The sequence below is a fragment of the Danio rerio genome, chromosome 21, assembly GCF_052040795.2.
Source record: "Danio rerio strain M-AB ecotype USA chromosome 21, GRCz13ab, whole genome shotgun sequence".
NCBI lineage: Eukaryota > Metazoa > Chordata > Actinopteri > Cypriniformes > Danionidae > Danio > Danio rerio.
In genome coordinates this window covers 31,486,785-31,513,422 of record NC_141041.1, presented here as the reverse complement: position 1 = coordinate 31,513,422, position 26,638 = coordinate 31,486,785, and the positions used below count along the sequence as shown (strand labels likewise).

The window sequence follows — 26,638 nt, the reverse complement described above, 5'->3', positions numbered from 1 at the left end:
GTTATTTAGGAGCTTACGATATTGAAAAAATCTGATATTACAGTAGTTTTATTTTCTGCAATGTGTATATAATTTCACCAGATGACTTAAATAGCTGCTCTATTTGAAAAGAATTTATTAATTTAAATCGATTGGGATGATCTTGTAGGAGAGTGAATCATGCATAAAATATAATAAATTACAAGCATAGATAAACACTAAGAAAAGATAAAACCACGAGGCACCGTTTATTTCAATTTTATGTAAATTAAAAATGTAATACTGAGTACAAAAATGAATAATCAAATGTAAAATAGTACTGTCATTCTTTAAATAATTCATTAAAATATTTTCAATAAAGTTACAATTGGTGCAATTTTTTTGCCTCAGTGCTCTTGTGAAAACTCCTGGTCAACTATAATCCCAACTCAACATTGAAAAAATGCCGTAATATTGCAGATGCTCACATTCCGATATTGATACTGAAATGATAATATTGTGCAGGTTGCAGCCCTTGTACTCTTGGATTTAAACATTTACATCCAGTTGAGTGCCACCATGATATCAAATGGAAGTTTTGTTTTCTGTTTTGTATTTTTGGGTACAATAACAATTACAAAATTCCCACAAGTAGATGATATATTGAAAATGTATAGTCTCTCACTTCTGTTATCAATCAATGATTCTGATGACATCACTTCGGCTTTCAATCAGAGTTTCCATCCAATCAAATGCTCTTTTGGACCAATTAATTAAAGCAGCAGCTAAAAATGTGTCACTTGTTCACACAAATAATTCATTTATTGCTGCTTATAAGGAACAAATGTTTCAGACTGTGTACAAATGCTCCATTTGGTGTAAATGAAGTCTGAATTTACATTTAGTCACATGATCTGCAACAGTGCACACACAGTCCAGAAACACATCAGCAAATATCATATCATACTTAAGTCCATACAAATAAATGTTTTGGATCAGTCTACACTGAATGTTCATTTTAAATTGACATGAAGACTTATCATTATTAGATTATATTTGATGATTTGACCCATTGATGTGTTGCGGCAATAAGGGCATCAGCTGCGTAAAATATATGCTGGGTAAGTGGGCAGCAGTTCATCCTGCCGTGGCGACCTCTGATTAATAAAGGGACTAAGCCAAAAAGAAAATGAATGAATGAATAATTAGATGGATTTCACAAACTGTTAATGGCTCTCCATGGCCGAGCTGAGAATAACAAAATGCTATATTTGCTATTTAAAAAAACAGTAAGGAGATATGCCCTGCTTTTTCTTCATGTCTGAGTTAAAATAACATCAACACTTTTATGACACTGAATAATGTTTCAAGGCACTAGAGAACAACAGGCCAAATATACTGACAATTCAGTTATGTATGTCAAGTGCACTTGTGTAATTTTAAGTATATTTTTGAGACGAAAATAAACTGAAAACATACTATTTCTTGTTAAGAATAATAGTACACCTGCATAAAAAAACATTGTAAGAGATATTTAAAAATTGCATTGAAAATTTGAATATAGAAATGTAGCTCTCTGCAGCAGGAATTGGTAGTGACTCCTCAGCACATCTGAAAAGCATCGGGTTATCATTAGCTTGCTATGCATTTGAATGATGAAAAGCCTTCAGAATTTCAGATGAGCAGAAGCAGCTTTGATCAGCTCTGTCAGTTCAATGTTAAATGTTCAGTGTTAAATGAGATATGCTAAACGGTGATTTTTGGGGGGTAGATTTGTGATGATAAAGGCTTTCTAATCTAATCCTTTTATTGTTGTGGTAAAAGTGTGCGATAATTGTAGACTTCTGAATGCTGTTCACGGGCACAAATACATTTTAATAATAAAATTAAATACAATGAGTTCATTCAAAAATAATAAATACAATATATAATGTACAATTAATTATAAACCTATTTCATGTTATTCTTGTAATATATATATATATATATATATATATATATATATATATATATATATATATATATATATATATATATATATATATATATAGTGCTCAGCAGAAATGAGTACACCCTATTTCGAAAATGAATATTTTTATTCATTACTCAGTGAATATATGCACCAATATATATTACCTATATTCACTGAGTAATGAATAAAAATATTCATTTTCAAAATGTATATATTGCTCAGCAGAAATGAGTACACCCCATTTCGAAAATTAATATTTTTGTTCATTACTCAGTGAATAGAGGTAATATATATTGGTGCATTTGAACAAAACAGTTTTATAAGTAATAGTAATATTTAGTAATATAAGTAATAGTATATAATATATAGTAATATTTTAGTCGCAGAACATCTTTAGAAATTAAAAGATAATATTTTAAATTCATTATGGTGGTATACTTGGAAAGATATTTTTTTCTGAGGTGGTACTTTGTGAATAAGTTTGAGAACCACTGGTCTAGGCTATATATGTTTTAGTAATTACAAGTCATAATATATGACTACTAATTTATAGTTACTAATTATGGTTTATAACAAGTAATACTTTTGATATAATAATAGTAATACTTTTAATATTAAAAAAACATAATACTTATAATCATTATTGTGTTATATCAAAAATATAATCGTTATAGAAATTTGTTATAGAAATTTCTTGTAGATAAGTTTCTTATAGAAAACATACATTATAGTAATATTATAACAAAATGACAATATATTCTCATATATAATATTGTTTTATTATATAAATGAATAAAGGGGTTTATTTTTTATAGATTGGTATAAATTAAATATTCAAACTGTATATTATGGGGTTTAATTAATTAATACTGCGTTTAGTAATAATGATATTAATCGATTAGAAATGTTTTTAGAATGTTTCTGTCCCATTTAAAAAAAAAATGATTCAAACACGTTTACCTTAAGAAAAAAAAAAACAATTTTAGTTTAAAGTGAAATCTGTCCTGCAGTGAAATAAAAGAATTGAATGGGAGATTGGAAACCTGATCAATGTCAATAACCTGTCATGTACAGTAATGAATCAAATCAATGATCGTGTCCTGAATGACAGACATCGGCTTCCGCCAATCACGTTGAAGGTTTAGTACTATCTCAAAAGCTGGGTGTTACCCACCTTAACCAATCACATCGCGATGTCAGTTCTCTTCCTGTAGGTGGGTGTTTGCTACCTGTGTGAATGAAGCGATTCGACACTGGAACTTAGCGAGCCCAATTCCTGGGATTTTTATCTCTGGGTTTTTCTTTACACAGCGGCCTTGGACGTACCAGGGAAATGGCTGCTGTGGAGACCACGTAGGAATATTTTCCGTTCTGTCTGTTTGTTTCGTAATTTTATTTTCGTCGTAAAGAGGAAGCACTCGTTGCAGCCGTTAGCCGATGCTAGCGTTAACTCGCGTTCAGTCTTGCTGCCCTGCGCTATTCCGGTTTTTGTTTCTGGGTGAATTCATGCAGACCCTGCTAAGAAAAAACACTGAGTGTTGACGGAATGAAATGGTGCACCAACATCTGAATATTTCGCTACAAAACACTTATGCCAAAGTCGGAGGTTTCTCACTACTGCTTGTAGCATGTTAGCGGTGTGGCTAGTAAGTGTCAGGTGATACTGAGCTCCGTGAGGGGAGATATTTATCAATTTAAGCCGAGAAACTGATACAATAGAGTTAAGATAATTGTCGCGTCCCTTTTGATTACTTTAACAGTTGATTCTGGCTAAAATTTAGTCGTTCAGCTGTCACCGTTAGCGCTGTTTATGTTACTAACACGGTTTGTTTACAGTTCTAAACTATTCGCTCCCTAGTAACGTTGTGCTATTAAAGCATTTGCTGGACATTTATCTCTCTACTGTCTTAATTTAGACTCTGTATATTGTCAAAGCTGCTTTAAGCAAGCTCACATACACATGCTTACATTAGCTAAAATTGCTTTGGATTAAAGCCAAATCCGTCTGAGACGTTTGTCAGCTTTCTTTCTTTTAAAAATGGCTATTGCTTTATGAGGATGTTCTGTGATTTTTCTCCTCGAACTGTAGAGGTTAGCTGCTGCCATACAGGAGAAGCTTAGAAGAATACTATGACTGTTTAGGCCCGGACGAGATGGCAGTAGGCTAAAATAGTTCAGATTTAAAACTCTAAACCGTGTCATATCCACATATCTCTATTTGGGGAACGGGAAAGGTTTACAGATACGTTCATAACCGAGTTAGAAATTGAATTCTCAGGACTCTGAAGCTGTATACCGTATTTACAGTAAATACAGAAACATAGAACGCCAATAGAGACATTAAATCGCACTAACTGCCTGTCTTTGCCTATATAATCGTTTAAAAAGCTTGTGCAGTTGTACAGTGACTTTATACATATCTCTAAAGTTAGTTGAAAATGAAACCTGACTTCTAATTTTTAGATACCCAATATTAGGCTACATTAATCAGACAAATGCCTTAGTTTCATGCCTCAATGACAATATACTGACTAGCCTGTTGATCTTAAATATGTCATCAGAACAGCTCATTTATTTATGGAATTGTGTTTGCTTAAAGTGCTTGAAAGTCGTAAAGAAACCAAACCAAGCAGTTTTGATGATTCCTCAGGATGACTCTTTTCATGTAGCCCTTGGGTCACATTTGTGCCAAAAACTCTTGATGAACTGCACTACAAACAAGGGACTGCTGGAGCAGCATGCAAACGAACAGTTGATACTGAAAAAACAAGGGCCTGAAGTTATTCTCTATTGTTTCGCGCTCTGCTAATTTTTTTTCTTTGGACAGTCTTTTCATTATTTCCAGTGTGAGAAAGTCCATCCCTGAGGTTCTAGATGGAAGTAACGCACTAGAAAGTTTGACAGGGGAACTTGGAGAACTCTGGGTTGTCTCATCCAGAAGCGATAAGATGGGCTCTCAGGCTCTTCAGATATTGCGGCAGGGAGTGTGGGCCTCTCTGACCGGAGGATGGTACGTGGACCCTCATCAGAGTACCTTCTCAAACTGCTTTCATCTCTACCTCTGGATATTCCTCTTGGCCTTCCCCTTCCTTCTGTATATGGTGAGTTTTGCCTGAGGTAAAGAATATATAATGCAATGTATGTAATATTGATGTAATCCAGGAGCTTGAGCTGTAACCTTCCTTACTAGCTGCAGATTTACTCTCGAAAGTAGGGCTGAGTAGACATTTTTCTAAGTGTGTGTGTGTGTATGTGTGTGTGTTTTTCTGTCATCTATGCTGAAAAGCCATTAAACGGTCTACTTTCCATGTTTTACGTTCTACTTTCTGACTATTCATTGAATGTTTTTTAGAGATGTGGATTTTATTTTGATATACCAGGTCTGTGATTCCTGAATTCTATTTATTAAGTCACCATTTGTAAAGTGATTAACAATTAGTTTTTTTTACAAATCAGCGTTCATATTAAATATCCATTTACTCAAATTAGGATTTAAGAATAAAGAATTTAATTCAATTCAAGGTACATGAGCGATGTTGGTGTGATCTAATTTTATTTACTAATGAGCAATTCCATGCAAATGTCCAAAAAAAAATTACCAAAATAGTACAACCCTTTCTAAGTTTTTTTTTTTTTTGTGTGTGTGTGTGTGTGTGTGTGTGTGTGTGTGTGTGTGTGTGTGTGTGTGTGTGTGTGTGTGTGTGTGTGTGTGTGTGTGTGTGTGTGTGTGTAGGTTTGTGTTTTACAGTACTGTAAAAATACTCAAAAATGTTTGTCAGTGTTTTTAAACAAATATATTTGAATTTCCAAAGTCACGCTAGTGCCGATTTTACATCGGTCACATCCATAACAAAGCTTTTTCCTCATAAATGTAAAATAAAGTAACATCAGTAGTTTTTGTTCAGTTGAGAACCATCTGTAATCCTTTTGATTAGCATTAATTCTTTTGAGTTGTGCAGTTTAATTCACAGAATTTCTACAAAGTATGTTGTAGACTGTAATCTTGCAGATTTGTTTTGTCACATCCATAACGCATGTTTATTTTCCTCATTTAAAATCTTTTTTTATACCATTACTCTGTGGTTAGTTGTTTTGGGAATTAGCAACTGATGTTTCAATATAATGTTAACATATATTTCTATGAGAATTTATGTATTGAGTTTTTACAGATCATGTCAAATCCATAATGCTGGAATTGCTCTAATGATTATGTTTTTGTTAATGAGTGACAACAATGCAAATCAAAGATGGTGTTTAATCATTCACACTACTGTTTACATGTGTGGTGTCAGTTTCTTCTATTTAATATGTATGAATTAAATTGCCTGAAAATGACAATAAATATGTTTATAACATTAGAAGGTTTTAATATTAAATATTGTGTTGAAATGTTGATTGAGCAACATATCTTATTAGAGGGATTTCTCAAGAGATGTGACAACGAGGACATTGATTTTAAATTATGGTTTTACATTTTACTTTGTAATTGTACAGTAGTTGCAAATGCAAAAATGAGTAGCCACATGTGAGAAAAAATGAACTTGAAAAATGTCAAGGGAGTTGAATGCTATTTGATATGTATTTATAATTATCTGTGAAATTTGTTAGCAGTTTTTTGTTAAAGTTTCCACGCCTTTTTTTCTTAGCAAATAAGTAGTCTTTGTGAAATAAGACTATCAAAAGACCCAAGACTTTTTGCATGATATTATGTATCATTTTGATGTTCCTTTTTAATGCATGTTAATGTTTAACAACAGGATATTAGTAGATGTGTCTTACAAGAACAGTCAATCTTATTGAACGCGCATACAAGAAGCAGTGATTAAAAGGAGATCAGACTTCAGGAAGGCATTCCTTGAATTCCAATTGTTTTTTAAGTGTGGCAACTGGTTGGTGATAACACAGCAAAGCATGTGGATAAACATGAACTTTTATGACATCATTCGTGACTCGTACTTTCACTATTAGTTGAACCTCCTGCTTGCCACAAATGTTAGATTTTTAAATGTCAAAAGAGAACAATTGTATGGTGCTATTTTCAGTCCTCTAAATGATATTTTATAAATTGTCAGTAGGAAAAACACTAGAACAGTTTGGATCTACATTTTTTATATAAAATGATGTAAGACAGGCATGTCTGTTAGTTTATCTATGTTTTAAGCTTTTCTATATTTATATGTGGATATCATAAATAACCCAATAAACAAATTTGTCATATTCGAGATGTTGTGTTTTGCATACTGCTAGAGCACATTTTGAAATCAGATTGATTGCACAAGTCTGTTATGTTCTGCACAAGCAGTGTCTCAAACAAAACTGAGGTTGAAATTTTTGAGCCGCGTCAATGTGATTCTCCCATGTTTTTTTTTCTTTTCTTTTTAGGCCCTTCCTGCCAGTTTAGTGGTGGCTGGTGTGTATTGTGCTGTGGTAGCGGTCTTCTTCACGGCCATAAAAGCGGTGAACTTCCGACTACACACTATGTTTGACTTGGGTGAGATTGTGGAGAAGAGGCAGGCCTCGTTCACAACAGACCCAAACAGAGTGGAAGAAGGAGAGGAAGGCTCTGGCGCTCATGACGGAAGCCAGCACAGGTGCTGTGCATCTCCTTTACTACACTCTGCTGTCAAAATTTTGTGTTGTCATTTTTCTCTCTCAAGTCAGCAAGTGACAGACTTGAGACATTCAGATGTTCTTTGGGGATTTGTTGTTGTGAACAGCTGTTGTTGGTGTTGAGCAGTTACTCCACTGTAGTCAGTTTAAACTCATGTTGGCATGCCTGTGCCTACAGGGACAGTGGTGTCGGTGTGGAAATGACAGTGTTCCGAAAGGTAAACTCTACGCCTCCTGTACGTTGCAGTTCGCAGCATTCACTGTTTGGACTGAACCAGGTGTCGGTAAGGAGATTCTTAATGCCAAATATCACGTGTCTTTATTTCTTAGGGATTTACTCTGACTCTTATCTTTTTCTTTTCCTCAGGAGTTTTTACCACAGCTTGAAGATCCCGGAGGTTCAAAGGGTACATTGTTGTGGTTATTGTTGCTTTTTAATGACAGAACCAGATAGTTTCAGTTAAGATGAACTAGTATTCCTGTACTTTTCCTCATATAAATATGATTTTCAAAATTACAGATTTTAAGGAACTCATACAGGAGCAGGGCAGTAATAATGTGATTGTGACTTCTGCACATAGAGATGTCCTTCGACACAACTCTCGGGACAACACTAGTATGGACAATCCCTTCACTTCTGCACAGCTTTAGCAATTCATAGAATAGATATCCAATCCAGAGTGCAACAGTGGCCAACCTCTTTTTCTTTTTTTTGTTATTGTTCTTTTTCAGAAAAATCTAATTTTAGGTCAACAAAAACGAAAATTCACATTTTATCTTTTTTCATAATACATACATCAATCTTTAATGAAACGATTGATTCATGCTTTTACATTTTTAACATTTCATGACCAGTTTGACATAAAAGGAAAATCTCAAACTGTTCAAAATACCTGTTCAACAAAACTGAAAAAACTATCCTTACAATAGCAAACTGAGTACAAACACACATTCAGTTTAAATTAAATGTCCACAACTCAATTTAATCAATAGATAATGGATAGAACCAAGTTTCTGCCTAACCAGCTAAACCAGCCAGTTCTGAGTTTAGTCACAATACAACAAACTGTCATTTGAAACTAGATAAAGATGTTGTAAGAGATGTAAGACTGTACTTCTATGAGCTAAATTTTATGAATTGTGTCTGTTGAAATCAAATAAAAAACAACTAGTTTTTATTAAAGAGTATAAAAATGAATGTTTATTCCCAAGGCTAAAAGTGAATTTATAATATTGACTTGAATAAATTACTGATTTGAACTAGTGCCAATTGTTCTGCATATACATCTAGAAGTCTACTGTGCTCAGCAGTAATTGGATGCTTTTTTTGTCATTGCAGTTCTTGCACCATCTTGCTTGGCTGGGGATTACAGAGGGTTAATTGGTGTAGGGGATGTAATGTCAGGAGGCTTCAGTAATCTACACCCAACAAACTGTCCTTCCATCCCACCATCCCCTTCCAGCCAGGAAGATGGAGATGAGAAGGACCTAGCGGACAATAGGGGTGCAGATCAGCTATCTCAGCAGAGCCCTGGTGTGGAGGGTTTAGGAGGCTACTCTCCCCTGGGACCTTCGGCAGAATCTGAGAGCCTGGGAGATGCTCCTCTCAGCCCACTCATCAAGAGTAGCTTGAGTGAGGAGCTGAGTGAGAACTTGTTGGGTTTAGGCCTAGATCCAGTCACTTTTGCCCCTGGTGCCGAGCACCCAGGCAGCCGCACTGGGGTGGCATTAGCTGCAGGCTCTACTGACAGCTGCTTTAGCGGAGGTGGAGCAACCACAGACAGAGAGACTCTGAGTACGGTTAGTAGTTACCGGAGCGAGAAAACAGACTCAACCCAGCTTGAGAGCCCCTCACTGGGCCAAACACATAAACCCGTGTCTAATGCTGATCCTGCAGCTTTGCCTCAGGGCAAAGGCCCCTATCAGCAGCCTGGAGATGTGCTGCAGGGTGGAAGTGACACAGATGACTTGTCAGACAGCGTGCTGCTACGCTCGCCCTCCAAAGAGCTTTCATCTGGGCAGGGCCTGGACAGAACTCTAGTGGAGGGGGAGGATCTTCCCCCTTTGCCTACAGATATTACACAGCCATCATTGCAGGACTCTTCACCATCTAGCAGTGGGCCCTCTGAGACCTGCGATCTTGACAGTGGTATCCCTATCCCCCCTCTTCCTCCTCCACGCCAGGCCAGCTCTGTACCATCAGGTTTAGCACTGGGCTTGGTCTGCTCAGAGCCTGCTCTGCCAGTCTCTGCCCCGTCCTACCTCCTAGCAGAGCCTCCCTCTCTACAAGCGCAGCAGCAAGTGGTGCGACCGAAAGATCTGAAGCTGCTACGGGCCGGGGGCAGTGTAGGTCACCGACCAGGTCGCAGGAAAGCTCCCCGCAAACGTGGTGCTGCTGGTAGTAGCAGTTTTGACTGTGGCTCTTACCGCCGGCATCACAACCGTGGCCAACACAGAGACTACATCCCTGTACGCAGTCGGCTGGGTGCCAAAGCCTACAGCGAGAGCTTGTTTGAGGACTCCAGTGACGAAGATGATGGCAGCGACATAAGTGCAGGATCTAGCCTGGGATCCCAACGTCACTTCAGCTCTGACGATGAAGACGACGATGAAGATGATGACTCAAGCTCCTCTACCTCCTGCTACTCTCCCGATCTGGCCAATGCTGGCATCTCTTCTCAACCTGGCCCCCCTCAGCTGCCAAGCCCTGGAGAAGGAGAGGAGCCTGACACAGTAGGACCCTCCCATGCTCGCAGTGCTCAGCGCTCAGCCAGCACAGCTAGTGCCAAGACTCATGCCAGAGTGCTCAGCATGGATGGTGCAGGTGCAGGTTCCAACAACACAGGAACTCTTGCATCTACTATGATACCTTTAGCCCCTTCTTCTACTCCCGCCCCGCGTCCACTCACCATCTCTAAATCAGACCTGGAGGCTCGGACAATGCACTCAGAAGGCTTTTCCAGGGCACACCATAGGCTTGACTCACTTGGTGGCTCCTGGGCTGGGAACCAGACAGGCTGGAGGGCAGGAGAGCTGCTGGAAGAGGGAGCAGTAGGAGGAGGTGAGGAGTGAACAGATTTAGATTCTCAATATTTTTGTAATTGTGTAATTCATGTGATTCTGCTGTAGAATGTTTTTTTTTTTTGTTAGACCTTTATCATACCAGGCTAAATTCACCACAACATTCATGCTGAAAAATTCCCAACCTTGACAATCTGCTTGTTTTGCCTGTGTAGCCCCAGATGACGGAAGCAAGCATGACTCTGTTAGCAGTGTAAAGAGGACTCAGGCCATTCGAAGGCGACACAATGCTGGTAGTAACCCCACCCCACCCCCTTCCGCCATGGGCTCTCCTCCTAGCCTTCAGGACCTCCAGAGAGTCCGCACTTCCTCTCACTCTCGCACACGAACGCTCCCCTCTGCTCTGCACTTTGCTGCCTCCTCTCTGCTTCTACTACCCCGCAGTGGAGTTCACGAGGCTTCCACCTTTGATGACACCTCAGAGGGAGCTGTACACTACTTTTTTGATGAGAGCGGTAATTACTCACTTGTGCTATATATTTTTTGTAATGCAAATTTAATTTCTGGTTTAGTTGTTGTTTTGTTTAATATAAATGATTTAATTTTAGGGGTAAAGAGGTCTTATACTTTTGGGCCTGCTGGTGGAGGATATGAGGACCCGGTCCAGTAAGTGTTAACTTGTACATTTAGAGTAATACTCAGCATTTGCCCATTGTTTGACAACTTTTCATTTCCTCAGGGAGCGAGAGCGACAGTCACAGTCCTCCAGCTTTACGTCCACTGATGTCCAAGAGGTGGCGCCAGTCCTGTCCATGCTGCAGCCCAGACCAGTGGTCCTCCAGGGTATGCAAGTTCGCAGGCTGCCATTGGATATGCCAGAGGTGAGACTAAACTCTTCAAAGTCACCCAAACACATTCAGCTGTTTTCATGTAAATTGTATTAATGGTTTTCTTTTTGTAGTTTGACTTAGATCACGAGTCTCCTCATGAATCCCAAGAAAACACGTTGATGATTGAGGAAAAGGCCAAGCCTAAACAGTATTACCGTTTCTGGGTGCTGCCAGGAAAGTGGTTAAGAGTTCGATATGACAGGCTAGCATTGCTAGCCTTACTAGACAGGAACCGACGTGTTGGAGAGAATGTATTTGCAGTGGTTTTGGCCAGCTTAGTTGCATTCCTTGGCTTTCTGATGCTTCTCCAGGGCTTCTTTAGGGACATCTGGGTCTTTCAGTTCTGCCTAGTCATTGCCAGCTGTCAGTACTCCTTGCTAAAGGTCAGTGAGAGAATTTGCATTCTTGAAATGGTGCATTTCTGTTTGTTTTAGTATTGTTTGTTGGCATCTCTTGATCATTCTTATTATATATATTTTTGCTTGTCCATTTCAGAGTGTGCAGCCTGATGCAGCATCTCCAATGCATGTGAGAACATTTGTGTTTTCTTGGACTCTCAGCCCAAAACCAGCATATCAGCAATCCTTCATAAATTAATGTGTGTTTGCAGGGTCATAACTGGATCATTGTGTACAGCCGACCGGTGTATTTCTGTCTATGCTGTGTGCTGATCTGGTTGTTTGACCTAATTGGCCACTCGGACAGTTTGCGGCCTTTCACCCTCTATGGGGTCACTTTCTTTTCTGCACACTTTCTGCTCTGCGCTAGAGACATGCTTATAGGTTTGTTCACTATCACTCAAAACACATGCTATTCAACACCTGTTAATTACGTTGAGTTGCATAATGTGATCACTCCTTTGTTTTTCTCTGCAGTGTTCACCCTCTGTTTTCCCATGATCTTCCTGTTTGGGCTTCTACCTCAGGTCAACACGTTCCTCATGTGTTTGCTGGAACAGGTGGACATGCACGTTTTTGGTGGAACTGGTGAGATAATAACCTTTGTACATTACTAATGGCATTGTGGTGACACTTTACTGTAAGGTCCCATCAGTTAATGTTAATGTATTGACAATTAACAAAATGTATTGTAATTAATAAACAATTATTATAAAAATATTGGTATTGTTCAATACACACTTTTGTTCTAGCACAACTTTTATACAAGCTTTTGATCCACTTCAAATGTTGACTACTATATTTTTTCACCGGTAGTTCATGTTAACTTCTGCTCTAGCAATATGGATCCTGCTTGACTTGTAAAGCTTGGCACTGATAGACCTACTGATGTTACTTTCCCACTTATAAGTATGATATCTTGTCATTTATGATAATTTTTGTATGTTTCAGCAACCACAAGCCCTCTATCTTCAGTCTACAGTCTGTTGCGCAGTTTGCTGGTAGCAGCTCTGGTTTATGGATTTTGCCTTGGTGCCATCAATGTAAGTGAGATAATGTTAGTCTTTTTTTGTGTTTATCATTGCTTCCTTTACTCATTTTATGTTTGTGTAGGCTCCATGGGGAGAGGCACATGTCCCAGTGCTGTTCTCTGTGTTCTGTGGCCTGCTTCTGGCCTTGTCTTATCATCTGAGCAGGCAGAGCAGCGACCCGACTATCCTCTGGTTAGTGTCACCACATAAAGTCTCATTTGCCAATGATATTACTACATCAACATCTCTTTGATTAACGTCTAACATGTTTTTGATTGTTTATTTTTATTCAGGTCTCTAGTTCGCTCTAAGTTCTTCCCAGAACTGGAGAGCCGAACACCAGAAGAGCCCCCATTAGAAATTAAAGATCCTCTCCCAGAGAAATTGCGCAATTCTGTGGTAAAAGCACTCTCTGTCCGCATTTGTCTTTTGCTAAATGGGTGTTCTAATGGTTTTTAAATGGCTCCCTTCTCTCTGACTCTGTAGAAAGAGACTCTTCACTCAGATCTGGTCATGTGTCCTCTTATGGCCATTATCACCTTCGCCATTAGTGCCAGCACCGTCTTTATTGCTCTGCAGGTCAGTCAACCACAGAAAATGTGATATTGAGTTTGTTAATAGTCTAATTGTGTGATGTTTTTGGAGAACTAGTTCTCTTTAAAGGACTAGCCTTTAATAGACTCACTTTTTTAAAAAATGGCTCATTTTACAAGTGCCCTAGAGTTAAACGATTGAATTTTACCGTTTTTCTAATTGTGGGTCTAACATTGAGCTTAGCATAGATTATTGAATTGGATTAGACCATTAGCATCTCGCTCAAAATACCAAAGATTTTTGATGATTTTCCTTTGTAGTTTTCCCAAGTTTGATTTTTTTTTAGTTACATTGTGTAGTAAGACCACTGTAAAATGAAAAATGGTAGTTTTGAGGTTGATATGGCTAGAAACTATACTCTCATTTGCCTTAATAATCAAGGAAGTTTGTTGCAGTGCAATGGCTGCTGCTGCTGCTGAATATTGTACCTGGTTTGACAGCTAAATTTCTTGATTATTACACCAGAGTTAGAGTGTACCTCCATACCATATTGACCTGGTTTTATTTTCAGTCAGTCTTAGAACATAATTTAACTTAAATAGGGTCAAGCCTTCAATAAGAAAATCTAAATTCTAAAATCTAAATTCCTTGGTCATTTGGTCATGACGGAGATGCAAATGGTCTAATCTAAATCAATGATTTATGCTAAGCTAAGCTAAAAGTGCTCACACTAGACCCAGAGATTGGCTGAGTGGATTAAAAAATGGTCAAACTCTACTCTTTCACTTTAGGTGGCTTGTAGAATGAGCCTATTTTCAAAAAAAGGTGCAGGTTTTTTTTTTAAGTATTAAACATCATTTCTATCTTTTTGAATAGAAGTGGAAATCTGGTTAATTGTAGCAAATGTGTTAATTCTGGTTGATTTGTTTTCTTCAACAAGTTTTTTTTATTATTTCATTTCTTTTAATCTGTGGTTTCTTCACACCATTTCAGCCTGCTCTCAGTTTCGTCCTTTACATTTTGGCTGGGGTGGTGGGTTTTTTCACGCATTACCTCCTGCCTCAGCTGCGCAAACAGCTGCCTTGGTTCTGCTTGGCCCACCCTGTGTTGCGCTCTCGAGAATACAGCCAGTTTGAGGTCCGAGGTGAGCAGTCAAACCTACACTCACAAATGAATGTCTGAACAAGTGCGACGGACTGATCTCTCTTTCTGTGTCTCAGATGCTGCTCAGCTCATGTGGTTTGAGAAGCTGTACGCTTGGCTGCAGTGTGTGGAGAAGTATTTCATCTATCCGGCTGTAGTGCTTAATTCCCTCACCACTGAAGCTCATACTGTCAGCCAAAACCCTGACAAACCTGGAGCCTAGTAAGAACAAGAACATCCAGAAATCTCAAGATTTCTCTGAGCCCTAGTGTAGAGTAAAGCTCAACACTAGCTGATGTTGCACTTTTGTTTGGGATTTTAAATCTCAGCTTTTCACACTTAGATAATGATGATATCTTTTATCCGTTTTTTTTAGTGGCCGTGCTTTGTTTATCTCGGTGGCTGGGATGAAGCTGCTTCGTTCATCATTCTGTGTCCCGTCCCACCAGTACGTCACTCTGTGCTTCACCGCCCTCTTCTTTCAGTTCGACTACCCGCACTTTTCACAGACCTTCCTCGTCGACTACTACTGCATGTCCATCCTCTTCAGCAAGGTCTGTGTATACGTCAACATTTCTGGTGCCACAAATTCAACATTTGTAGCACATTCACTGTCGCATTCTCTCTCTCTCTCTCTCTCTCTCGCTCTCTCTCGCTCTCTCTCTCTCTCTCTCAAATGTAATGACAAATGTATTGCCAAAGCATTTATAAAACAAAAAAACACAGTAAATAGTTGTATTAAAATAAAAAAAAATTAATAATAACAATTAAAATCAAAATCTGAATAAACTGTTCATTTAACAATCAATGTTTTTGAATAAAACAGTAATCATAAATAATAATAATTAGGATATTTACAATGATTCATTTATAATAATCTAGATGTGCGTGGGTGTCTTTGCAAGAGCATCACTGATGTTTTTATTCTCCCTCAAGTTTAATTTTTTATTTTATTTTTTCAAATTCAAGTTGCTTTATGGGCATGACATTTAGTACAGTATTGCCAAAGCATTTTAAATATGTATAAGATATGTAATATATTAACATCATCAAATTATTAAAATATACAGTAAATAAGAAATAAATTACAAAAAACAGATAAAACATTTGATAATTATAACAATTACAATAATAATAATAATGATGACAATAAAATCTAGATTATTTAAATAAGATACAAGAATTTACATTAACCATTTATTATGATGTGTAGGCTGTATACATATTTTGCAGCTGGTTTAGACGTCAATTCATCCTCTCAGAGTACATGGTAAAGTTTTTTCCGGAGTCATTTAAATTAAATAATGAATTCATAAATGTTTCAAATTTGGGGAAAATATTTCTCTTGTTTTGGTGTATTTGGGGCAGAAGAGAAGGAAGTGTGTCTCATCCTCTATTTGATTTCTGTCACACTGTTTACATATTCTTCGTTCTATAGGAGTCTTTAGTTTTTTTCTTCTCTCTCTCTCTCAAATTCAAAGAGCTTTATTGACATGGCTGTGAAATAAAGCACAATGTTGTTTTTTTTAAGATCTATAAATAAAATAATATAAAAAAAATCTTTATTCAATTTCACATGCCACAGACGGACAGCAACAAAGAAGTTGGCCATTGTATTTTGAATGTTCACACTGCACCAACAATTGTCTGTACGATAATTAAATTATCTTTCTCAGGGCAAAGACATTTACGAGAAGCCTATCTGGTTCTTGGTCAGATTAAGTCTGAGTTTATTATATTTGAAAAAAGAAAATTGTTGAAATTTCATATTGAGATTCATAAATGTGTAATTCAGATAATGTTTTGAACAGTCAATCATGAGAAAAAAACTGTTCTTAGCAGTCAGCGGATGAACAGACTGAATAGCAAGAGTGATCAGGTGCGGATAAACACTCAGCAGGAGCGGGACTAAAGTAACAGACCTGCTGTATGTCCGCGTCCATATGGGACGCTTCTGGGTGTAGACACGGACTTTGGTCAGCCTGTGAGTGACCACTGATCTAGGCTATTTTTGCAACAACAACAAAAAAACAGCATTCGTTCTGTTTTTGTGTCTGTTTTAATTTACATTGAGCGATTGTTGAAACACTGATGGCAATGCACTGTGATTTGGCCCCACCTGCGCATTTGCTCTGTATCTCCTTCACTTGACATGCTGAAACACACAGAAATGCCACACACACACACACACACCGACACGTGATGTCAACAATAGATTTACATACTAAAAGGTCACTGGACAGGTCTCCACACGTTCAACGCTCGTGAAAATTAATCGGAACCATACAAGAGCAGAACTGCTTTGTTGCAGTTTTATTAACAAACCAATATTAATAATGCATATTCTAAACCGCGGATCACAGGGCTCAACGAACCGTGGGAGGACAACTTTTTACAAAGAACTGTTGCATCCCTACTGGCCATCATTTCTTTTAATGTTTTCCCCATTTATAAATGCTCGTTATCTTCACTAGCTAATTCTAAATGATCTTGGTGTATTTCTTTCTTCTAGACGTCAAAATCAGTTAGATGTTTTCTTCAGGAAGCGAGGAAGAATTTCTGTAATGTACAGATACTGAATTTACTGTGTAACCTGTGCTCCTGATGGAGTGTAGCCGTGTAAAACAGCATCTGAAGACTGATGTTGCTGTCATCTCTCCTGTGTGTGAGCAGCTGTGGGATCTGCTGTATAAGCTGCGTTTTGTGCTGACCTACATTGCGCCTTGGCAAATCACATGGGGTTCTGCTTTCCACGCCTTCGCTCAACCATTCGCCGTTCCCCGTATCCTTTACTGCATTACTTACCTAGACGTGAATGCTGATCTCGTAAGTTTACCTGAAGTTTTGAAAATAAGCCTGGTGGGAGCTGCAGCTTCTCCAATGGTTTTGCTCTTGGTCATAATTGACATGTTCCTTCTCAGCTCGTTTATTCTCACTTGGTTCAATTATTTGGTCCATAACTGAGTTAGAATTTTGTTCATCCTCATATTGCTTTTTATATTCAGAGTTTTTTAGCTCTGGGGAATATTATTTCTACATACAGAAATAATATAGTAATAGTACAGTCTTTTGTGATGATATGCTTCAGACAGAAATACAGTTTTATACACCTCAATTCTGAGATTTTGGCCTTTTTTCAGTCTAATGGAAAAAAAGCCTAACAACAAAAAAATGATGTGCTTTAATCAAACTATCCATTAGTGGTTGGGGATTTCAAATCTAATACATATTTTTATAAGCCTTTTTCCTCTAGCAAGCTATAATTTTCAAGTTTAAGCAGAAGTTAATATAAATATGATTTTGCATTATACAATGCAAAACGATCATAAATAATTTGCTTGATCTTATTACTCTTAGCATGGTTTCCATCCTTATGGAGGGTACTTGAATTTCAGCCAAATGGATTCAAGGCCTGGAAAGTACTTAAACAAACATAGGTCCTCAAAAGTTTATAATTAATTTGAAATGAAATTATATTTTGGTGTTATTTCAACAGTTGTCATGCTGCTGTCAAAAACAAAAGGAAAAATCTCAAATTAAAATCTTCTATGGAAATAAATATGATAATAATAATATTAATATTGTTTCTTTTATTTAACCAAAAAAAAAAAAAACATTGAGATCAAAGTCCCTTTTTCAAGGCTGATCTGGACAAAAGGTCCGCAACACACGGCTAATTTAATAAATTATTATTAAAATAATAATAAATAAAAAGTAAAGATAATTGAAAAACAGTTTAGTTAATAATAATATAGGACAAATAATAATTTACATTTTACAAATGTTTAGAAACCGCATTTGAATATTACCAGTTTTGAATTCAACAACTTTATTAAAAAAATTTCTATGAACATGACTGTTAAAAATGATTGTCATGGCATTAAACAAGGCAGCAATTGTTTTTTTAAATGCTAAATTTACCATACTGTAGTTATTCATTCATTCATTTTCTTTTCGGCTTAGTCCCTTTATTAATCTTGGGCCATCACAGCGTAATGAACCGCCAAGTTATCCAGCATATGTTTTACGCAGCGAATGCTCTACCAACTGCAACCCATCTCTAGGAATAATCCATACACACTCATTCACACTCATACACTATGGACCATTTAGCCTACCCAATTCACCTGTACCGCATGTCTTTGGACTGTGGGGGAAACCAGAGCACCTGGAGGAAACCCACGTGAACACGGGGAGAACATGCAAACTCCACACAGTAACGCCAAGTGACCCAGCTTAGGCTCGAACCAGCGACCTTCTTGCTGTGATGTGACAGCTTTACCTACTGCGCCATTGCGTCACCCATGGTGATTATATTGTGTTTTTATTAACTACTAATAATATAAGTGTTAATGTAAACATTTTTCACAACCAGCAATCAGCATAAATTTTTTATTTTTTTTTTTACAAGTGTTTGTGCATTTATATCAATTGGCAAAATCTTACCACAGTTTGTGGTGTTATTAATAATAATTGATGTTTAATATTGTTTAAACATATAAAAAACAAATAAAGTCACTGTAATACTATTTAACTATATTTAGTTATACATTTAATTTGTATTACAATGTGGTATTTTATATAAGTTGTTATAAGTAAAATTGCAAAGCTAATGAGAATTTTATTTGGGGGACTTTCAGATTTTAAGCTAGTAATTTAATATGTTTTACTATCATATATATTTTGGAGGGCAAGCATGGTGGCTCAGTAGCTAGCACTGTCGCCTCACAGCGAGAATGTTGCATAAAACATATGCTGGAAATGTTGGCGTTTCATTAAATTAGAGACTAGGCTGAAGGAAAATTAATGAATATATTTTGAAATGCAGAAAAGCATCTTTTTAAAATTATTATTAATTTTGCTTGTTTTATGCATGTTGTAGTTCCACATGCTTGTTATAATGTATTGATAAAATCTTTTGGAAAATGACACTTTCAAGATTCCTCACACTTGACATTTTTATTGTAAATATTTAAGAGTGAAATATTAAGTGTAGTAAGGACTTTCATGGCACTACATATGCTGGGAATGTGAGTTACAATGGTGCTTGATTTGAAATTAATGGTGCTTTAAAAAGTCCTTGAATCAGCAGTTTTTGAATAGTGGGAAATAAATCCTGTCTTACTATTCTACAAAAAAAATGCTCTCTGACTGTTTACAGTATTTTCTGAAATATAATGTGATTAAAAAGGTCACCAATACCTCATCTGAAAAAAAAAACTTTTACACACGCACACAAAAAACACTAACTATGTTCATAATTATATGCTAGACGTCTGTGCAGATGATGATTTAACGAAATACAATTTAAGAAAACTTGTTATATATAAAATATAAACTATTATTACAATTGAGAAAGTATGGTAGAAATTAGGGTTGCAAAAACTTAATAAAAAATTTATATTGCAATATTTTATTTTAGTTCAATAAGTATTGCGATATAAATACAGTTCCACAAGATGGTTTAAATAGCTCTATTTGACAGTTTTCTGGTGCGTCGAACCAGTATCCAGGTACAAAAATTGAATAATATCTATGCAAAAATAATGCTTTCTAGTCCAAATATCTAAAAAAAAATTCTTAATCAAATAAAATGTATTCTTTTGTTTTCACCTTCTGAAGAAGTATGTCTAAATTAAGTTTTTTTTCCTTAAAAGAAGCAAAATTATCTGCCAATGGAGTAATAAAATTCTTTTCTTATTTTTGAAATCTAGATATTTGAACTAAAAAAATACAATTTATTTGCATAAATCTTAAGTAATTAATAAAATGTTATTCCTCCAAACAGAATAATTTCTTGTGGCCAAATGTTTTAAATTCTCTTAATTTTCAGTCACATGCCTTAAAAACACCGGCAAATGATAAACGTCCACTCTATTATGGTTAATTTAGCAGTAAGTCTACAAATTACATGTTTTCTGTAGCTCCTCCTCAACTAGGATTATGACTCAACATTGCATATTTAGTGATGTGACTATTGCGAATGCACACGTTGCGATATCGAATTTATTGAGCAGCCCTAGTGGAAACTTTTGTTTTTGTTTTACAGCTATTCACTTACAGTCTCTCCTTAACTCAATCTCGCTCTCAGATTCAGCCATGCTGTTTGTGCAAGCTGTGTTTTCAGCTCTCTTTTCCACCCCCCTCAACCCTGTCCTGGGCAGTGCTGTTTTTGTTACTTCTTACACCCGTCCTGTGAAGTTCTGGGAGAGAGACTACAAGTAAGCCTTTAGTAATCTCCCACAGATGTCAGCATCGTTCTTTGTTTTGCTAATTCACAGTTTGTCTTAGCTGAAAATCTTTGAAGATCTGTCTTAAATACCATTTAACACCATTGTGTTTTTCAGCACCAAACGGGTAGATCATTCCAACACGCGTTTGGCCACACAGCTGGACCGCAACCCTGGTGCGTGCTATTGTGTCTGATTCGTTCAGGGCTTTCATCTATCTGCTGTCCTCTAATTCTCTTCTTATCTCTCTATTGGATAGGTGCTGACGATAACAACTTGAACTCTATCTTCTACGAGCATCTGACACGCTCTCTGCAGCACTCTCTGTGTGGCGACCTGCTGTTGGGCCGCTGGGGAAACTACAGCACTGGAGACTGCTTCATCCTGGCCTCTGACTACCTCAATGCTCTTGTGCACATCATTGAGATCGGCAACGGCCTGGTCACTTTCCAGCTCAGAGGCCTGGAGTTCAGGGGTGAGCCATGTGGCATGAAACAAAATGAAGCAACAGTTTGACTAATGCAGGAATACATTAGTTTTAAATTCTGAACAGACGCTTAGAAACAAACACTTTTTAGATAGTTAATAAATGTTTTACTACAACTGCCAATGTTCAGTGACTTGAGAAAACTGACCAGCCATAAATTATTTTTACAGGGCATAGAATCACGTGGCATGAAACAAAATACAGCACTAGTTTTCTTAAATGCTAAATTTTTGATATGGTAATTATATTTTGTTAATAAAACTTCTAATATTGTTATATTAATATCCTGAAATAGTTTTTTACATGCGTTATGTGTATTATTTTAAACAAGCAGAATAAAATTGGCAAAACACATCTTACAACAGTTTATGGTGTTATTGTTAATTATTTCTATTTAATATTATTTAATTATATAAAAGACATATAAATTCACTGTGATAATGTGTAACTGTATTTAGTTATACATTTAATTTGTATTAAAATGGATTTACTTATCAGATTTTTGTGACAGAAGTAAAAGAAAATCATAGGACAAATAGATAATGAAAATAAAAGTATTTAACAGTACAAAATTGATAAAAAAATAATAAATAAACTGCAACTGTATAACTCTCATGTTGTGCAATACATTATATAATGTGCATTAACAATATTCATTCATTTCATAAAGTAAGCATATAAACAGGTCAGTACCAAAAGTTGAGGTTGGCAGCATGGTGTATTAGTTAAAATATAATAATAATAATAATAATAATACAAAAAAGAAAAAAGAAAAGGAAAGATCAAAGGAGAGAGAAAAGAGCAAATATATTCAATTGAATAGGCTGGGGGCTGGCACTTTCTTCAAACTTGTGGTTTTATGTCAAGAAAGTGGTGTATGCTTATGCTATATCAGCACTACTACTCATCTGCAAGGTACAGACTAAAAGTGCAAGATAAGCAAACATTCATTCTACAGTAACTTCTTCAAGTTTCAGAGATTTAACATGCTCCAAAAATGTCAACAAAATGTTAGATAATTTGATGACTAAACCTCAAAGTCTATATTTAATTTAAATAATAATAATAATAATAATAAAAATAAGGCGTCTTAAATCTATCTACATATTATTTTATGTCAATTACGAAGTAAAATAAAATTTGAGTAAAATTGCAAAACACTGGTTTGAGCCCCGGCTGGGTCAGTTGGGATTTCTGTTTGCATGTTCTCCCCGTGTTTGCATGAGTTTCCTCCGGGTGCTCCGGTTTCTCCCACAACTCCAAAGACATGTGCTATAGGTGAATTGACTAAACTAAATTGTCTGTGGTGTATAAGTGTGTGTGAATGCGAGAGTGTATGGGTGTTTCCCAGTACTGGGTTGCAGCTGGAAAGGCATCTGATGCTGTTATAATAGTTGGTGGTTCATTCCACTGTGGAAACTTCTGATAAATCAAAGACTAGGCCCAGGGAGATTGAATGAATAAATATATATTTTGGAAGAAATGCAGAGAAGCTTATTTTTTATCAATTATTTTGCTAATGTTTAGTGCATATTGTCGTTCCAGATGCTTGTTAAAAGCAACAAACTTGCTGCACTTACAAACATAAAATTGATGTAGATCAGCATTTACTGCGAATGTAGCCATTCAAAGCTAAACATACAGGTGTCTTTATAAAAACACTAGAATAGACTGCTGTGGTCAATTTCGCAGTGCTTTTAGTCTTGTTTTTAGTCCAAATATCTAAAAATCGAAATCCATTTTCTAGACCTGTAAAACTAATTGTGCTGTTTACAGAAAAAAATCGTTTTTAAGTTCAAAATGGTCTGGCACATGGGGTAAACACAATCAATCTTATTAAAAACCGAGTATTTTGCTTGTTTTAACTAAAAACTGTATTAATCATGACATCTTTTTTTTTTTTTTAAACAAGTGAAAACAACAATAATTTATTTGTTTAAAAATGCTTTTTGATTAAAACATTTTTAAATCTTTATACTAGAAATAACAAAATCTCTAGAATTAGTAAAAGGTTACTCTGCCAACTGAAGAGTAACACCGATTTATATATTCTTATTTTCTTTTCGTTAGGTGCTTGGCAAATGTTAAATGTTAATGTTAGGCCCTGTTGTGAATCACACACTCTATCTCACTGAATCTTACACTCAGGCTAAAGTATAATATGTTTGATATTATTTAGCTGGATAAAAATATAATAGTATTATCTTCCATAATATTTCTTACTGGTACAGAAACCTTGGAGCTAGAAGTATAAACTTGCAAAGATTGTTAACACAGCTAGTAAGATCATATTGGACCCCAAGAAGCAGCTTGTGGAGCTGTATATAAACCAGACCAGACGGAAAGCCTCGAAGATTGTTCATGACTCCACTCATCCTCTTTATTATGAATTTGAATCGCTTCCTTCTGGTAGACGATACAAAGTACCCACAGCAAAAACAAATATTCTGAGAAGTCTTTTAATACCATCTGCTATTACCATATTGAACAAATGACCATGAAGTAGTTTGTATGTTATTCTGTGGTTTCATAGCCAGGGTTGTGTCTTTGGTTAACTGGTGTAGGAAGCTTTGTGTTTGTGCTTTATGTTTTGTGTTTGTGATGTTTGGGGATGTTTTTAGTAACTTTTTGTGATGACAAAAATTAATTTCCACATGTGTGGGCGATAAAGATTTCTAATTATAACATGAACCAAAAAAAGTACCCTCATATTTGCGTGTGATTTTAGTACGGCCATAGTAGAACTACAGTAACCAAATGACCTTTTAGTAAACCATTCATTCATTATAAACCCTTTTTTTGTTATTAAAACCTTTTGTGGAATAATAAAGTTTGTGACAATTTTGGTAATTAGTTTGCAGTCTATGCGTTTTCATCTTTATTTTCTTTTTTTGAATGACTGTGTTTTCAGGAACATATTGTCAGCAGAGGGAGGTGGAGGCGATCACAGAAGGGGTGGAGGAAGATGAAGGCTGCTGCTGTTGTGAGCCAGGTCATCTCCCCCACATGCTGTCCTTTAACGCAGCCTTTGGTCAGCGCTGGTTGGCTTGGGAAGTGGCCGCCACCAAATATGTGCTAGAGGGCTACAGCATCAGCGACAACAACGCAGCCTCCATGCTTCAAGTGTTTGACCTACGCAAGATCCTCATCACATATTATGTCAAGGTCAGTTTCACTCAGACAAAAACAACTTAAATGAAAGGACTGCTGTCTGAGATGCAGAGTAATGATCAAAGTCTGTCCTCCTCAGAGTATCATCTACTATGTGAGCCGCTCGTCCAAACTGGAGGAATGGTTAGCCAACGAAACGGTGCAGGAAGCGCTACGGCCCTGCCTCAACCCTGCCTATGTGGACAGCGATCCCACCTTCAACTTAAACATAGATGAAGACTATGACCACCGAGCTTCTGGCATTACTCCCTCTTCCTTCTGTCTGGTGTACTTAGAGTGGATCAAATACTGCAACAGCCGCAGACAAACGGTATTTTAAAAATGATTTTGCTATTGACAGACACTAGCTTGGTTGCATGGGAATTAAATATGTGATTTAGTGCTTTTTTGTTTATTTTCTTTCTTTGCAGCCAGTTGAGAGTGAAAAGGATTCGCCTCTGGTCACACTGTGTTTTGGGTTGTGTATTCTGGGCCGTCGAGCTCTGGGTACTGCATCTCACAGCATGTCTGCCAGGCAAGTGTTTAAACCAATTACAGCAATTTTGCATAAGCTGACAAGTTTTTTTTTTTTTTTTAAATGCCTTCTGCACCTTTCACGCATCCAGCAATTTTACAGAATGATGTTTGTAGTGCTGCTTCATGTCCTAACTAGCAAAAGCTTTGTATAAGCTGACAGCAAGTGTCAGGGGTGACTTGGGATGGTTGGTTTAATAAAAAAAATATATCTGATTTTTTTTTCCTAATAAAAAAGTTATTATATAGATGTATTATACAGCAAAGGGAATTGCACCAGAGATTTGGCCATTAGGCGCAGACAGAAGATAGTGTGCATATGTGAACAATATCATGCGAGTAGCAGTGTAATTTAGCTGTACATTGGCTGTGAACACAACCATATTGCACTGCTTAGAGTGTGATATTGCATTTATACAACAGTTGAACGACATAATAATAATAATATTAACGTGCATATAAAAAAGGAAAATCAAACACAGAGAGTCTTTTGATTGAGGAACTACTTCCACCATTCATTCACATCTGCAGCTGATAGTCAGAACAGCAGAAACTGTTGCTCATTCACCAATGTCACTATAGAGCTAGTATTTGAATGATTTCCTAGCGTAATGTCTAAAGTGATGACAAAACAGGTGATTTTGCTCACATTTTAATATTAGAAGGCTAAACGGCATGAAATGCCTTCAGTCTACCGAGATTTCTCAGTATTTCTCTGTTGCAATCAGGATATCAATAATTAACCCAGAGAAAGCCAAAGCAACACAAACACTAAATTAAACGCATGCAGACATTTCTTCTTTCTTTTTACTAAGACTCATTAGAAACAAACAGATGGCCAACCAAAAAGTAACTCAGAGTTTTACAAAGAGTGGCCAACACAAAATAAATACATTCCTGATATGCGAGTCTCATCTCACACTCAATACACTACATTTGCTATGGTATAAATACAGCACTACAACATACAAAAGAGAGAGATTCACTTCGAATGTTACTTACCTGTTTAATAATGATTTGATCAGCTGTAGTTTGTAGTTTTACAAGAGTTTTTCTCCTCTAAGGGCTTATTATGCAGTCTCTGTCACCATCTTGTGGTTGGTCAACCTTAACCGTCTTTGCTCTGCTCAGTATGACGGGCTGATCGATGTAAACACTGTATCTTTGAAATTATAAATATTTTAAATAGGCATTATCCTTTTAAAAAAACTGCATATATGCAATCTAAACAACTACATTCTCGTCTTAATGGACTTAAAAGTGCATTATGTTGTCCAACAGCTGCAATTTTTGTCAAATTGTAGTCCTCTGCTTGCCACTCTTGTGGGCGGAGTAATACACAAGAGTGAAGAGGCTGTACGAGTTCTGATTATTGTAGATTATCGCATGACCAACAACCAATCAGATTTAAGAATCAGACAAAACTGTTGTATTATTGCATTTGTATAGTAAATACTTATATTTGTTTGTAAAAAAAAAACTCATACTTTATTCTTACAGGCCAGGTTTCATCATTCATTGATGTGAATTTATTTTTAACAAAGCTAGTGGCTCACTTGATAAATGGATCTTTGAATCAATTGATTGGATTTATTCAAAGAGGTTCATTTTAGTTTGGGCTGGGCTAAAAATCTAAATTGATTTGAAATTCGGATTTTGCAAAAGCTGCAATTGCTATGC

At 36.5% G+C, this 26,638-nt stretch overlaps 1 long non-coding RNA gene across 1 annotated transcript in view; it reads left to right on the top strand.

Annotated features, from left to right (window-relative positions):
- Nucleotides 1-3,140: 3,140 nt before the first annotated feature.
- Nucleotides 3,141-26,638, top strand: part of LOC147831938 (uncharacterized) — a 32,832-nt gene continuing 9,334 nt past the window's right edge. The window contains exons 1-27 of the long non-coding RNA XR_015520378.1: nt 3,141-5,031; nt 7,313-7,521; nt 7,719-7,824; nt 7,908-7,947; nt 8,061-8,156; nt 8,880-10,601; nt 10,777-11,076; nt 11,170-11,227; nt 11,301-11,442; nt 11,523-11,834; nt 11,947-11,979; nt 12,062-12,233; nt 12,327-12,437; nt 12,801-12,892; nt 12,963-13,072; nt 13,174-13,279; nt 13,367-13,459; nt 14,408-14,558; nt 14,635-14,779; nt 14,934-15,111; nt 17,231-17,383; nt 20,607-20,778; nt 20,905-20,963; nt 21,047-21,262; nt 24,186-24,439; nt 24,525-24,755; nt 24,856-24,959. This is a non-coding gene — a long non-coding RNA (uncharacterized LOC147831938). The remainder of the gene's footprint in view (nt 5,032-7,312; nt 7,522-7,718; nt 7,825-7,907; nt 7,948-8,060; nt 8,157-8,879; nt 10,602-10,776; nt 11,077-11,169; nt 11,228-11,300; nt 11,443-11,522; nt 11,835-11,946; nt 11,980-12,061; nt 12,234-12,326; nt 12,438-12,800; nt 12,893-12,962; nt 13,073-13,173; nt 13,280-13,366; nt 13,460-14,407; nt 14,559-14,634; nt 14,780-14,933; nt 15,112-17,230; nt 17,384-20,606; nt 20,779-20,904; nt 20,964-21,046; nt 21,263-24,185; nt 24,440-24,524; nt 24,756-24,855; nt 24,960-26,638) is intronic.